We start from the raw sequence: 16500 nt of genomic DNA on the forward strand, positions 1-16500 counted from the left end.
GGCTCTCATCCTGGCTGGGTAACTGCTTCTGCCTGATGCATCCAGCAATTCCTGGTTCTCTTCCCCACCCCGGAACTTTTGACAGCATTTCAGTCCATTATTTGAGTTGTAAGGAAAAGGTCCTTTCCTAGTTATCCCCAGGCATTATAGGCCTGGATGCATCAGATCACCACTGCCCTTGCCATGTTACTGGATTCAGCTAAAGATAGTCATCTTCTTAGAGAAGGTCACTCGTATGATAAAAATCCATGGCCATCACGATTCACACTCAAAGTAACCCTGTAGGACAGAGTAAAACTGTTCCTTAGGGTCTCTGGGTCTGCCAATCTATAAATTTTCAAGGAGCGAACAGCCTTGTATTTCTCCAATGGAGCAACTGGTGGGTTTGAGCTGCCCACGTTTGAGTTAGTAGCCCTATGTTTTGCCCACGGTACCACTGTTAGGTGGTGGTTGCTAGGTCCCATTGAGTCAGTTCCTACCCATAGCAACCCTACACACAACAGAACGCAGCATTGCCTGGTCCTCACCATCCTCACAATTGTTCCTATGCTTGAAGCCACTGTTTTAGTCCCTGTCCTTGAGGGTCTTACTCTTATTGGCTGCCCTTCTACTTTACCAAATGTAATGTCCTTCTCCAGGAACTGGTCTCTCCTGGCAACATACACAAAATATATAAGATAAAGTTTTGCCATCTTTGCTTCTGAAGATACTCTGGCTGCATTTCTTCCAAGACAGATCTGTTTGTCCTTTTAACAGTTCAGGGTACTTTCAACATTCTTCTCCGGCACCATAATTCAAGTGTATTTCTTCTTCTTTGGTCTTCCTTATTCAATATCCAACTTTCGCATGCATTTGAGGCAATGGGAAATGCCATGACTTGAGTCTGGCGCACCTCGGTCCTCAAAGTGACATCCAGCTTCTCAATATTCTAAAGCAGTCTTGTGCAGCAGGTCTATCTAACGTAATGCATCCTTTGATCTCTTGACTGCTGCTTCCATATGTCTCGATTGTGGAGCCAAGCAAGACAAAATCCTTGTCAACGTCAATCTTTTCTCCGTTTACCGTGGTGGTAGAGCTTGGCCCAGTTGTCAGGCCTTTTGTCTTCTCGGCATTGAGCTGTAATCTGTTCTGAAGGCTGCAATCCTTTATCTTCATCAGCAAGTGCTTCAGGACCGCCTCACTTTCAGCAAGGATGGTTGCGTCATCTGCATAGCACAAGTTGCTAACAAGAATTCTTCTGATCCAGATCTTGCATTCTCCATATAATTCAGCTTCTCTGGTGAGCTGCTCAGTAAACAGATCGAATAAGTGTAGTGAGAGTATACAACCCTGGCATACACCTTTCCTGATCGTAAATCATCCCCTTGCTCTCTTCACACAGCTGTCTCTTGATCCATGTAAAAGTTCCACAGACGCACAATGAAGTTTTCTGGAAGTCCCATTCTTCTCTAAGTTATCCCAGTCTATCATGGTCCACACAGTCAAATGCCACAGCACAGTCAATAAGACACAAGTAAACATCTTTCTGGTATTCTCTGCTTTGCGCCAAGATCCATCTGATATCAGCAATGGTATCCCTTGTTCCACATCCTGAATCTGGCCTGAACGTCTGGCATGTCCCTACCAATGTACTGCTGCAACTGCTGTTAGATACGGGATGATCTTCAGCAAGCAGGACCACTAGGGCTCCCTAGCTGATGCATATTATTTTGGATATGCCCAAAATAAAACTGGCAAACAGCTAGTAATGCCCTGGCATACAAACATATACACAAGTAAAAAGAACACACTCACACTCATGATTCAACTCAAATTTGTTTGTGCTCAGGCAAAGCATCTGACAATGATTTAAACATTTTTGTGGTAATCAAGTTTGTTAAGCACTTAATACCTGCCAAACACTTTGTCAAACACAAAATCACCTCAAAATGGTATTTGCGATTTGTTGTTATGATTCCCCACACTTGGTAGATGAACAAACAGATAGATGTAAAGATGTTAATTTGCCCATGTTCACCCAGCTCAGATATGGTTGACCTACACACAACATTCCCTCTGCATAGATTGCTTGCTTTATTTATTGCCACTAGATTTCTTAGCCCCAGTAGAAGTGGAAGAGGTCAATGAGAAGAATGTGTGAGTAAGTTTGCGTGTTGTTTTTTCTTGTAATTTCCTGATGAAGACAGTTTGCTCCTGTCTTCTCCGGACCTTCTCTCAGCAGGCCTGTCTTGCTGGTTCCCTCATCTAGTATTTTTGGCAGATAGTTTAGTGGAGCGTAGAAGAGACTCTGATATTTGGAATGAGAAATTGACCAGCAAAATAACCCCAAATAAGATAACTTAGAAAGCAGCAACCACTGAGGAGGTAAGGCAGGGAAAAGGACTATCAATCCTTCCCCCCCACCTCCTGGAAGGTAGGTACCAGGACCGCTCTCTCAAGCAGCCCATTTGAACCTCTATCAAGTGTACTAAAATTGTCCTGTGCTTTACTGCATGTTGGATCCATTGGCCAAACTCTTTCTTCCAAGAAGGCTAAGAACCTAGGATGAGAACCAGCCTGGGGCCTACCCAGAACACTGTGATCAGTCCTGCAAACATGTCAGGAAATCTAGAGTAGACTGGGGTTGCTCAGTCTTGAATCGTCAGCATTTCCTTTACAAATCCAAATATTGCACTATGTGTGGGGACTTTGATGGACTGAGGGTATAAGCCGTGTGCTGTGATAATAAAGGGATCATATTCTCCTCTGGCAACACTGTCTAGTATGTGTTGGACTGTTGGCCACAAGGTTATTGGTTCAGACCTACTAGCCAGTCTTCAGCACAGAGAGAAGACTCTCTATTCCAGTACAGATTTACAGCCTTGCAAATCATATAGTCAATGTGAGCAGGCATTGACAGTGGGTTGGGTTTTGGTATTCCCCTTTTGGAGGGCAGAATTGTCTTTATCTAAGCACCAAATCATTAGGCTTTATATTTATTACATATATTTATTTATAAAAAGGAAGTGGCCAGATGAGGCTTAAATATTCCCTCTACAAGAGCACATGCCCACCCCACCCCCTGCCCTGGAGTCAGAGAGTTGCATTCTGGAGAGCTGGGTAAGCCTGACTCCTGCATCACCTGTTCTTTCATCTTGCCTTGGTTTCCCTTGCTGTACCACTTTCACTTTCATCCAATTTGATACTTTCATCAAAGGGGTATTCCAGGGGACCCCTCATTTTCCAGCAGGGCAGGGACATTTCTGTTTGCATTCCTGCTTACATTTCCCCGATACCCCAGATCCCTCTCTTCCTACCTAAAAAAATTAAAAAAAATCATCCTGCTTGATTTCATGCATAATAGCAACTTTCAACTAGGAGAAAAATACCTAGGAGAGTCGCAGTGCTTGCGGTACAAGATGATTAGAGATTATATAATCAGAACTTCATTGCCACATCAAACTGTGTCTTTTAGCATTAATTAATCTCCCATCCAACCCCTAAGCCTTTTTACTCGTCTGGTAGAGTCAGCCAGTTTGTAAAATACACCAGAGTCTTGAATCTCACAATCTGATCTCTGACTGAATGTGAGTGAGATCAGCAGAGATTCCTGGGGGCTTTCACCAAAGCTGCTATAATTCATGAGATGGTTCCCACATTGCTGTTATTAAATGCAAGTGGAGGAGGAGCTGAGCCATTTATTCTCTCTGTCTTTCTCTCTGTCTCTCCTTTCCCTCTATTATCTATCTATCTATCTATCTATCTATCTATCTATCTATCATCTATCTATCTATCTATCTATCTGTCATCATCATCATCATCATCATCATCTCTCTATCTTTTTTTATCTCTGGGGTAAGTGAAACCTAGAAACATACATCAAGCAAACATGAAAATGAGAAGCTATTTCTTCTTGATAGAGCCTCCATTCAGAGTGATCCACATCTAAAGACCACGATCTAGACTCTCTGACCCTGCTCCCCAAACTCCACCCTCTGATTAACACCATGTCAAAGTAGCAGTGTCGGCGTTTTGAAGGGACTCCGATAATGTTCACTTTAAATGTTCCTTGACTTTGGGGACCAAAAAGAAATCTAGGAGGGGCAAGATATCCTAATTCTCGTAGGTTAGCCCTTGCTACTTTCGAAGAATGAACAGGTGATTTTTTTGTAATAGAAAAAAAAAATGGATACCTTTGGCTCAACTTGACCATTTCACTATTGATGCAGATTTACCTCTTCTTAAAACCACTTCATAACAAGCCCCACACTCCACTGTGTCCCTGAAGTAAATGTATCAAGATTACCCTATAAACTGCCAAAAGAAAAAAAATCTGTCTTGGAAGAAATAGAGGCAGAATGCTCCTTACCCAGAGGGATGGTGAGACTTCGTCTCAGCTGTTTTAGACATGTTGCCAGAAGAAACAGCCCCTGGGAAAGGATTGCGTGCTTGGTAAAGAGGGGCAGCCAATGGGGGAAGGCCCCCAACGAGCTGTGGACAGGGTCGCCGTAACCTCAGGCTCCAATGTAAGGACAATGGCGAGGAGGATGCAGGACTGGGCGGTGTTCTGCTCTGCTGTGCACAGGGTCCCCGGAGTCAGACCTGACTGCACAGCACCTGACAACAACAGCAACAACAGCTTTATAAAATAAGCAAAGCAGTTGCCATAACCTGTTGCGGTGACATCTCTGCCTTGAATTTAACTGCCCCAGCAGACAGCCTGAGAATTCAGAGTCTTGATTGGACTTTGCTCCATAGATCATATTATTAACCCAACACTCATCCCAAGTTAAATTTTTTTCCATAAGAGCATCTTCATTAACTTACATCTTACTTAAAATGTATGTGGAAAGATCTGATCTTGAAAACATCTCATTTTTGTACAGCATTGGGGGCATCCATTGAGTCTGAAGACCAAATATGCAGAGGGAAAAATATTAGCTTACAATTGAACATCTTGAATAATTTAAGATCTCAACTTCAGTAACGATCACATCACTGGTAATCCTACAATCTTATTTCAGCAGTTTCTGCTCTTCAAGCAGCATTTCTTCATTTGTCAAGATTGACGATCTTCCTCTCTTGGCTCACCTTTTCCCCAACCTTTCTTCAATTGCTTGAGCCATTTTAATCTGTTATTTTATGTGGGGAAGCAATTACAATCAATTTGTTGTGAAGATTCAGTGATCTGGGAAGATGTCCAGTTGAATTTTGTTTGTTTAAAATTCAATATTAGAAATATCTTTTTATCCATGGAGCAAAAAGATTCACTTTTTTCAAGGCACCCTAAGGAAACGAGACAAGAGAGTTGGTCTGCAGCCCTCCACTAATTGCAGACACACAGACATATTTTCTTTGGAAGAAACCTGTGCTTGTATGCAAAGAATGAAAACTGCTCCCTTCAGGAGAACTGGCCTTTTTGTAAAGACAGCTCTTTGAGGCCACGAGTTGAGAACAATGCAGGTTGCCTAGGAGCCCACATCCCTGGGCTCATTTGATTCTGTCCAAACCACTAGTGTCTAACATCACTCCCAGTCATGCCTCCCTTCACTTTTTGCCTTGAAGTGTGCATCGGCCACTGTCACTTTGTAGATGTGAAGTCGTAGAACCTGTTTTAGAAGTTGTCCTGTGCCTGTGGTTGTAACTCAGGGCAGCTGCCTTCGCTCGGGCAGAAAGCAACGCTTCTCCGAGGTGTGGCTCAATCACTAATGTGCATCGCACAGATTTTGGTGATGAAAGAGAATTGTTTACAAGAAAACAACCAAACAGAAAGAACATTGGATTTCTTGGCATTACAAATTGATATTCATTGGTAAGATTGCTAATTGTTAGTAATACAGTTATTAATGATTGATACAAAGATGTCACATTAAAATATAAATGCTTTGATATAATAATGACATATTTCCCTCAGTACCATCTAATGGGTATGTTCTGTGCATGTGTTCTAACTCTCGTGAATCTTAGTTATATGACTTCTTGCATTTGTGAGGCTTCTTGGATTCTTAAGGCTAACATGCATTGGGTGTGCAGACCCTCATACAAATGAGGACATATATTTACCAAAAGGCTTGTATACGAGTGCTCGGGGCTGCATTATGTGTAACAGCTAAGAGGTTGAAACAACCCTAATATCCTTCAAAAGAACAGGTGATAAATAAAGTGTGGCAAGTTTATATAAAATATTACTATGCAGCATTGAGAATACCGTCCCCAACAGGCAATCATGTGACTGAATCTCACAAACGCAAGGTCAAAGAGAAGCAGTCAGCCACAGGGGAGAACATTCTGCATAAGCTCCTTCATGTCAAGCTGAAAAGCAGCAGCCATATGCGAACGTGGAAGTCCAAGGTGGAGGTTAACATGTGGGAAACGGGCTGTGACTGCAGAATCGTAGGGTGTCTGTTGTGCTGTCTTTTAACGTGAAGTCCGGTTGCCTGCATGTCATCAGTTTGTGGCCAATCACTGAGCTGGCGTCCTGTGTACCTGGCTTTTATTTGATTTGGGTATACCCAGATAATTTTTGGGGGGGGGGGGCAAAAGAGAGGTCTTTCCTTTTCTCTCTTACTCCTTCCTTCTCTATCTCCCTTTACTCTTTCCTTCCTTGCCTTCAGTCTTTCTGTATCCTTCTCTAGGGAACATTTGCATGTGCCTCATTTCTTTGAATCTCAGGAAAGGAGTCTGCATTTCAATCAACTACCTATCTTGAAGACTCCTCTTCTTTCCCTTCTCAGTTGCAGGAATGGATTAATTCCCTTGCGCAGGGAGTTCCCCTTGGGCCACCAGTGAAGGCATCATTAGCATGTCCAACCCTATGCATTTCTCTGGGACTTCTCCAATAAATATAAAATCCCTGCCACACCTGCAATTCCAGACGGCTCAGGGCAATTGGCCACACTAGCCCCAAATGGAACTACCTCTTTGAATTTAGATTCTAAAAGAAAAACCTCATTTTAAAAAGAATAAATATTAAAAACTTATCCTCAAATGTATTTATTTTGCTTCTCAAGATATATAGGTGTCTTCAACAAATACAGTTATTTGCCACCCTTTCAAAATATCATGAGCTATTTTTAATGAAGTAGTTTCTCCACATCACTGCTTTATTCATAAGAGACGAAATAAGTTCAATAGTGGGGAGTAACGAATTTTGTAACTCCATTTCCGGTTCAATGATATAGTTCAATAAAACTTAAACATTATTTTCTGTAGGCTATTATGTATATATCACTCAGCTTTTCTGCTTCCAATAATCTCTAAGGACTTTTAATTATTTGCCATTATTTTCTTTTTGAGGAAGCAATCATATTTAAAGTAGCTTGATGATGAAAATCCAGCCCACTCTGTAGAGGCATGGCTCTGTTTGCCAAGCTTAGCTTCTTAACCAGTGTCCCTGTCTGGTGTCCCCGTGGACATATGCTCGTTGCTAAGTGAGTGACTGAATGCACTCTGCAGATTGAAACACTGCCGACGTCAGCAGGACTCACGTTTTGTGGGGGTCATAGGTCACTCTGTAAGCAACATTGGCAGGTACCTCTGATTTCACTATTTCATTGTTCAATGAAGCAAAAATGGCAAGTGCTAATAAATCTGTCCTTTGTTAAATATATACCCTCTGCGCAAATAAAGGCTAAATGCTACAAATGACACAAAGGTATGTGCGGGTGGTAGCCATACTTTCAAAGGCCTGCACTAATGAGATAGCAAGTAATACAGGGAATTTGCCAGTCATCTAAGATACAGCAATAGCAACATGACAATCCAGACAAGAGGCCGCCAAGGGTAGCGGGAGCAGCTAGGGACCTTCCTGGGATGATAACCCCTTTCTAGAGGAGAGGTACCATCACCTCTTTATTTGTGTTACCAGTATCATATGTAATGCTCACAAATACTCCTGAAGCAGCACGGCCTTGGCTGACACTGAAGTCTAGACTTCATCTGTGTATGCACAGCAGCATGCTCACGCAGGAAATGTCTTCCTGAAGAAATGGGTGTGATACAAAAGGGTAGCATCACAGGCTCCACCTCACTGTTGTCCATTCCCGAGCATGAGATGGGGAAGGGCTGAGAACACTGAACTGGGTCCTCATGAGCCTGCCTCTTTAAGCACACATGAGGGGATAGGGCCTTTGGGCAGCGGACAAAATGCCCCAAGAAAATACTGTAAGCCAAAGTTCTTACCATGGTTCATTAGCTCCTTTAATAGAAACAATCTGAAGTGTCATTAGCTACCTTTGTCAGAATAGCTGCTTTTGTTTGGGGGACTCCAAATCTGAGCTTTCAGAAATACCTCCTGTGTCATCCTATCCAAATAGAGGATCGGCATGAGGCCCTCCCTGGTTGACAGCAGAGGAAAGTCAGGGATGAACAAGGAATAGTTAAGCAATAAACATACACCACTAACTCCTTCTCCTTCCCTCCCTCCACATTAGGTGCCTAATTGTGCAGCATGCTTCCTCCAGGGATGAGCTAGTCCTAGCCGACAAGGGGCACACTGAAGTTGGAGGAGGACTGTCAGCCCTCCCACCACCACCCCCACCCCGCCCTCCCCCACCTCCCTTTCTCTGGCTGGTGTCGCTGTAGGAGCTCTGCATCATCCTCCATATCGGGCCTAATCCATGGGGAGTGCTTGCTTAGTCCATTACTGCTGTCTTGCTCCAAGCACACAGCTCGCCCCGTGACTTTTCATCTAATCTGCAAGCTACAGAAGATGAGATTGTAAAATGGAAGCTCTTGGGCCTCTCTGGCATGGTTTAGTATAAAATGGAATTGGGTGTGCAGCATGGTGTCTGTCTTGGAGGCTTGCCAAAGGCTTTTAGTTAGTGAAGAACCCAACAAATCGTATGCTAATGATACTCAGTATTTGTAAACGGCTTTACTGGGTGCAAATCCTTCTCACATGTATTTCCATTTGATTCTTAAAGCAGCTGGGTGAGGTAATATTGCCACATAGACAGAAGCAGAGCTAAAGCTCAGAGAGGTAAAATATGGTCCAAGTCCACCCGGCTACCAAACAGTAAGATGAAATCGCCTGGATTTTGTGGTTGTGGCCCCACCCCAATGCACTAGTTCCCCACCACCACTCCATGCAGTCTCGCCAGCAGAAGGTGGGCTCACCTGGAAGGACTTTCAGAGTAACTAGTTATTGGTGTGCACCCCAACTTCTCATCTGAGCTGGCAAATAACAGCACTTTCTAGGTGATCAGTGATTAGTTTGTCTTCTGATCCGTTTCGCCCCTTCCTTTCATTTTTATTGTTTATTCAGGAAAATCTAATTTGAAGTCCAATAACCCAACAAGAGCAGCTGGCCAAAAGATAACCTATGCTTTAGTGTTAAATATAAAACATTGTTTTAATGGGTAAATGCTGAAAGACCTCCAGAGACCCATGTTTGACTTCTTGGCTGATTAGCTCAAAGGTTTACCACAGACAAGCCATGGAGAACCGAGGAGGCCTGAGTCTCCTGTTCAGGGGATTGGAAAGTCACAGCACTTGCCTGCCTTCTCTAACTGTTTGCAACTGCGCGCAGGAAATAGAGCCCAGAAGTGGAATGGAAGCTGATTTGATGCTACTCTTTCTGTCCCTGACTTGAGTTTGTCTTAATGATATTGTCACAGAATAGATCCAATGAATTTGCATTCCGCTTATACAGTACAAATAATGGTTCATTGAATAACCTTATCAATTTATAAGGTTATTATAATATTTATAAGGTTATTATATTCATTATTATAATATGAATATAAAGAAATTAACTTTAGAAACAAAAGCTAAGTGATTTGCTCCTTCTTTTCACAGCCCTGTCTGAAGACTCGACTAGATTAGCCTACAAATGGATGATGCTCTGGTGCCCTGGCGTGGGTATGGCAGCACGGCCCTTCCTGGAGATCCCGACAGCACCTTCCATGCTGCTTTATTGGCGGTGATGTGAGCTATGACATAAATACAACACACTTTCACCTGTTTTGTCTCAATGAATCCTCCTTTGCCCTCACCTGCCTGTGGGCACTCCTGAGACAACAGGATTTTACTAGGTCAGATTTGCTGGCTTTTTAACCCCTCCTTCCCTAGGATGGGGCCTTCGTTCTTGTCTAAGGAGCCCTGCTGGCACAGCGGTGAAGCCAGTCAGGTGCGAGCCAAAAGGTGTGCTTCCATAAAGACGGGAAGCTTTGCAAATCCTATAGGGTGGCTGTTCATCTGAGCCAGCTTCAGCGCCATGGAGGTGTCAATCCTGTGGCCTTTGACAAGCATGAGTGCTCACTGGGGAAAAGGAAATAAGCAGACATTGGGGGAATTACAGGACACTGGCTCTGAATTAACACCAATCCTGGGAGGCCCAAGGTGTTTTGTAGCCCTACCCGGTTGAGTGGTGGGACATGGAGGTCAAGTAATTAATGGAGTCTTAGTTCAGGTTCATCCCACAGTAGTTCCAAACCCCCCAGCCCATCCCTAAGTAATTTCCCCAGTTCCAGCATGTGTAATTGGAATGTACATACTTAGCAACCATCAGAATCCTCCTGTTGGATTTCTGACACTTGGAATAAGGACCTCTGTGGTAGAAGCAGCCCACTGGACTGCCCCTGCCCCGGGAAGCAGCCAGTCCTGGAGGGACTGCAGAGAGTAGGGACCCCATGCGAGATCAGAGAATGCAGCGTCGGCGACGGCCACACATTCCCATTTCCCTCATCTATTTAGCCTGTGAAAAACACAGGTGGATATCGGACAATGACAGTTGATTATTGTAAATTTAACCAAGTGGTAAATACAACGAGAGCTCCTTTTTTAGCCATGGTTTCCTTGCTTGAGCAAATTGACACTTGACCTGCTCTGACAATGACAAGTGTCCGGAAAGCCTCCCTACCATCGGACCACACACGTGCATTGGACTGGACTGGATGGACTGGCTCTCCAACGGTGTAAACCGACTGTTTCTAAATATAAAATGTCACTGGTTTTGCTGCTCTAGAGAACCCAGCTTAACGTAAACATCTAGGCAATCGTTTCTTATCCTTTGTTGTTGTTGCTGTTAGTTACCGTGTTAGGCTGGGTTAGTTAGAGAAACGAATACAGAAACATTCATGTATGTGTAAGAGAGAGCTTTATATCAAGATGTTGTTATATGTCAAGCAAACATCTTGACCTAGTCCAGATCAAGTCCATAAGTCTGACACTAGTCCATCAATGTGATACCAGTCCATAAGGCCCTCTTCAGACGCACACAGATGCAAGCAAGATAAGGATGCAGGAAAGTCACAGGCTGGTGGGTGCAAAGTCTTGTGGAACCCATGACAGTGGAAGCATCAGAGGGGTTGCAGACTGTGACCTGATGGGCAGGTTGAACATCACCCCTACACTATTATGCATCGTCAAGTTGACATGAAATTATGTAATTACCACAGTTACTATTGAGTCAATTCTTATGTTCATTTTTGTCAATGTCTACAGGCACAAATGACTTGAGGGTGTCACCGGCACTGACACTCTCCCAAGGAGCCCTGCTTCGCTGGCCAAGGGGCTGTCTCCCAGAGCTGAATGAAGATTTGAAAGGACCCTGTTCCTTGCTGTTTAGGTCTCAAAATATGTATCTCAAAAATCCCACATAAAATAGTTCTTTCAGTGTTCTATCTATCATCTATCTATCTATCTATCTATCTATCTATCTATCTATCTATCTCTCTCTATCATCTATCAATCTATCCATCTTCTACACAGTTTTATTGGGATATAATCCAAATATCATACAATTAAATGTTAGATCATATCAAAAGGCATTGTACAATGATTGCCACAATCAATTTTAGGACATTTCCTTCTTTCTTATGCTCCTTGTTATTAGTTCCCCTTTCCCTTCAGCCGCCCCTTGCCCCGCCCCCAACTTACTCTCTCCATAGATTCGCCCAGCCTGGACTTCATATACCGAAATGCATATAGAAACAAACAAACAAAAAAAATGTGAGAAAAGCTAACAACAATAACAAAATAAAATGGAGGAAAACCCCAGTTGAAAGGAAAACAGAAAATATCAAAAACTCGAACAACTTTAAAGTGGGTCAAAAGGGAGATCAAATGATAAGGTGTTGGATTTTAACCTAACTACATCTAACATGATCTACTTCTCCATGCACTCTGTGTGATAACAAGGCTACTCACATGCCTGGTCTATGTTCAGAGGCTTAACCCATGTGTATTTCCCCTTCATTTTTATTTATTTGTTTAATTTTAAACTGATAGAACTTTTAAATGGGCTAAAGGGGGGATCAAATCAGATTAGGGGTTCCACTTGCTTCTTGGTTCAGTGTTTAGGTACAAACACCATACAGACACCCCCTTCTTAGGTGTATTTATTTTTCTGTTTAGTTCTCCATGACTCCCTTGAGACACACAAAACACCCCCTCTCTTGTGAGTGTCCCCCTGTCTCTCTCTTCATCTCCTGATCATCCACCAGACGGCTATTCCCTGTGATCAAAAATAGATTTTAAAGCACCCCCAATAAGGCGAATTCTACCTTAAAAAGGTGAAAAGAACTGAAACACTGCTCTGGGCTTGTGGTAGTCTCATAATTTCATGGCAACTAGAAGTATAGGGGTGGAGTCTGGACTGCCAATCAGGTCACAGCCTGATGGTGCCTCTTTGTGGGTGTGGCCTTCTCATAACAAGGGTCCTGGAAACCTCCCTCCACCCGGCTGCCTTCTCTGCCTTCACCTTCCTGTTGGCTGACCCTGGTTGCTATCAGAGCCCTGTGATGAACAATGCCACTGGATTCACACACCCTTGCATACACTGGCCTGTTAACTTCCTGCAATCTGCATCATTGCATGTGGCTGTGTGAATCTGAAGAGGGATTTATGGACTAGTACTGGACCTACAGACTTGAGTTTGAGTGGGCTGGAGCGTTACTTCTTATACGATTACTTCTTGATATAAAGCTCCTTCTTACCCGTGTATGAGTGTCTCTGGATTTGTTTCTCTGGTCAACCAGGCCTAACACAAGACCTAAGAGTGAAATGCCCCAGTGTGAGAAGAAGCAAGGATATGGTTACAGAAGTCATGGGACTTAGGTTCAAAATTCTTGCCTTGAGGATGCACCATAAGTGGTAACTCAAGGCTATCATGTGTTTGCTTTTTTAGTACTCCCTGTATCTTTTATGACATGAGTTTCCCAGTTCTACCTTTGTGAATGAGCATCACTGAAAATTTAACCCTATCTTCAAACAATGTTGTTACTGCAAATAGTGTCCCGTTATATCTAAGTTGCTCATCTGTACAAATCAATAATCCATGTATTTTGTTCTAAATAATGCCCTGTACTTGAATAGTTTTTTCCCCAAGACAATATTTAAATTTTATGCCATTGGCTAAATTAATGATAATAGAACTACCCTATGTCCCATGGGGATAATTTGTCTTTCAATAAAATAATCATGATGTCTTTAATGTGAACCAGAGACATAGATAAAGCATAGATATATGAGAGCATTTTGAGCTCACACTTAATTGCAGCCCACCCCCTCATCTGAGAACTATTAGTGCTCATGGCATGGCCCTGCTCAACGCTCACCCACATGAAGTGATCCTGGAAGATATGGGGGCGGTAGCAAACTGTGGTAAAGAAAGCAGATGGTTCTCAGCCATCAGAATGAATAGCACATGGAGTCTGAAAGGCTGGACTTAAAACGAGCAGCCATCTACGTGAGACATCAGCTTAGGCCACACGGATGAAGCATCCCAACCTGTGGTGAACTGTAAATAACAAAATCCAAACCAGGGGAAGGAATGGAATTGGAACTCAAATTCTGAAACTCAGTTTGCAGAAGACTGTGGCTGACAGTGGAAGCCTGAAACCCATTTGCAGGGTTTCCTATGGGGAGAAAGTCTTTAGCGGCCCCCCTCTGCCTGCGGACCAGGGATGGGAAAGGGCTCGTTAGCAGACAGAGCACATTGACTGCACTTGTAATTAAGTGAAAATATGTCACCTTGTCATTGATCTCTCTTTTGATTCCAAGTATAATTGCTCTAGTTCAGATTATTTGCTGGGTTTTGTTGTTATTTGTTTGTGTTTTAACTTTTTTTAAAATTGTAAATTAGGTGCACATTTAAAGAGCAGATCATTAATTTTTTAATTCAATAATTTATACCCATTTTGCTTCAGCTCATCTCTTAAAGTGACCTCACTATATCATCAGCTATCTCTTTTTCATTGGTTGGAATCTCATACATGTATCATATTTCACATCACATATCTCAATCATGTCAAGTAGAATGTACAATTGCCACAGCAATCAATTTCCAAATGTTCTTTTTCGATGTTGATTGGAGTTTTTATCTGTTACATTCTGGTGTTGTTATGCCTTTCTTTTTTTGCATTTTTGCATACTTTTTTGGTATATGGCACCCAATTAGGCAAGCCTAGAGACAACAACTAGATTAATAAGTTCGAAGGAACATGGTAGAGCAGGCTGACAGGAAATCAGGAGCCAACAACAGCAAGCACAAGGAAGAAGAACTATTCTGGAACTGACTGTAGTGATAGTTGCTCAACAGTTATACATGTGAGTGAGCTATTGATTGAAATGTATGATAAGTGAATTGCATGTCAGTGAAACTGTTAAAAATAAATCAACTTATTTTAAAAAAATGAAAAGAGAGACCAACTTCTAGTAAAAGACATAACATTTGGTTGTAGAAGTTCAGCAAAACCCCTCAATGAGCCGGAGTAACACAATAGATGTAACAATATTCTCACATATATCAGTGATCTGGAAGATGGCAGAGGCTGGGAAAAGTTTCATCCTGTTTTCCTTGAGATCTGTGTGCAGCACTGACTTGATGGTCACCAGCAACAGCAGTCAGACGCAGGAGCAATGGCATTGAACAGTTCTTTAAACAGTATATTAATTTAAACTTTGAACATATCTTTTATTCTATATTGTGTATATCAGAGGAAAAATGATACACCATGTTTGCGAGTTCTCTGACAATCTATTCCATGTATAACAGCCAAGGGCAAACATTGTCTCTTTTCCCATGCGTTAGATGACATGTGGTTTTATTTCTGGAAAGATGGTCAGAATTTCATTTCTACACGTTCATGCTCCCCTTGCACTCTTGAGCCTCTGGTTACGTTGAGACAGTCACTCTTAGTTCCTTGGCGAATAAAATGCTAAACCACACATGAAACTCACTTTGCAATCCCTATTAACAGTTTCTAGGTCAAAAATCCAAAACCCACGTAATATAAATTACTCTTCATCATAAGTGACAGAAGAGAACAGGTCAATCTATGGAATAATAGTGCAGTAATTAGAAACTTTGAAGTTGATAATATGTGACTGCTAATCAATGTTTCACTAATTAATCAATATTTTAATCATTAGACCTTTTAAATGTGTTTAAATGAGTATCTCCTCTAATTTGCTCAATCCCATTTCTTCCAATGTTTCTATTATTATTTTGAGAGACTAAAGCAAGGATTTTTCTGTTCAGTGTAAATATATATATAAATAAATATAAACATATTATGCTTTAGAGGTACCCCTCAGTTAGTAACAAATTAATAATTATGGTTCTCACCATTAGATTCTTGTTGTTTAGCTGATGAATAACTTGTGTGGTGTAGACAAACACATCTCTGGCAGTAAATATTGTCTGGAACATCCCTGTTACATACAGTAATATTAATTTATCAAATTTAGATCTGGGGCTTTCGTATGTTCTCCAGAAGAGTGCTTGGTTAGCTCTGAGCTCCCTCCGTACTCTCACAAATTAGAGCACTTAGGTGGTCTGCATCTTTGCCCCATGCACATTAGAGAACTTTGTGTTTCGTCAGCATTCAATTACTGTTAGTGATTGGTGTCACGGTTTGCATAATTTCTATTGATGACTTATTTATGCAATCATACACTAATTTCACAAATAGTTATTAAACACCTACTGTTTGCCAAGTACTCTTCTAGGCACAGGAAGAGGCTAGGAGACCAAACAGACACCTTCCTGTCATCACGGCAATCACATCTTAGTCTAGCAGACAGAAAATGTGCAACAAAAAAATACATATTTGAAAGTCAGAGCTCAATGTGTCCTGAAGACCAATAGAGTGGGCCTGGAGCCAGGGGATGTCCTCTTTTAGGAGACAGGACTTGGGCATGGACTTGAATGAAGTTCTGGGAAACCCAGGTGAATGGCTGAGATAAGAACATTTGAGTCTTTCCAACCCACTCTCCCTCTAAGAGGGAACCGATTACAAGGAACTATATGTGACTTCCTCCCTGGGGGATGGACAACAGAAAAGTGGGTAAAGGGAGACGTCGGGCAGGGCAAGATATGACAAAATAATAATTTATAAATTATCAAGGGCTCATGAGGGAGTGGGGTGCGGGGAGGGAGGGGAAAATGAGGACCTAATGCTGGGGGCTTAAGTGGAGAGGAAATGTTTTGAGAATGATGAGGACAATAAATGTACAAATGCGCTTTACACAATTGATGTGTGTATGGATTGTGATAAGAGTTGTATGAGCCCCTAA

The 16500-nt window shown here is 42.2% G+C and overlaps 1 protein-coding gene across 1 annotated transcript in view; it reads right to left on the reverse strand.

Moving 5' to 3' along the window:
- NTM (neurotrimin) overlaps positions 1-16500 on the reverse strand; it is a 1335738-nt gene that overhangs the window by 989516 nt on the left and 329722 nt on the right. The gene's annotated exons all lie outside the window — the stretch shown is intronic.

Source organism: Echinops telfairi, unplaced genomic scaffold, assembly GCF_000313985.2.
Source record: "Echinops telfairi isolate 266 unplaced genomic scaffold, ASM31398v2 ScPeMD7_5592;HRSCAF=6446, whole genome shotgun sequence".
Lineage (NCBI taxonomy): Eukaryota > Metazoa > Chordata > Mammalia > Afrosoricida > Tenrecidae > Echinops > Echinops telfairi.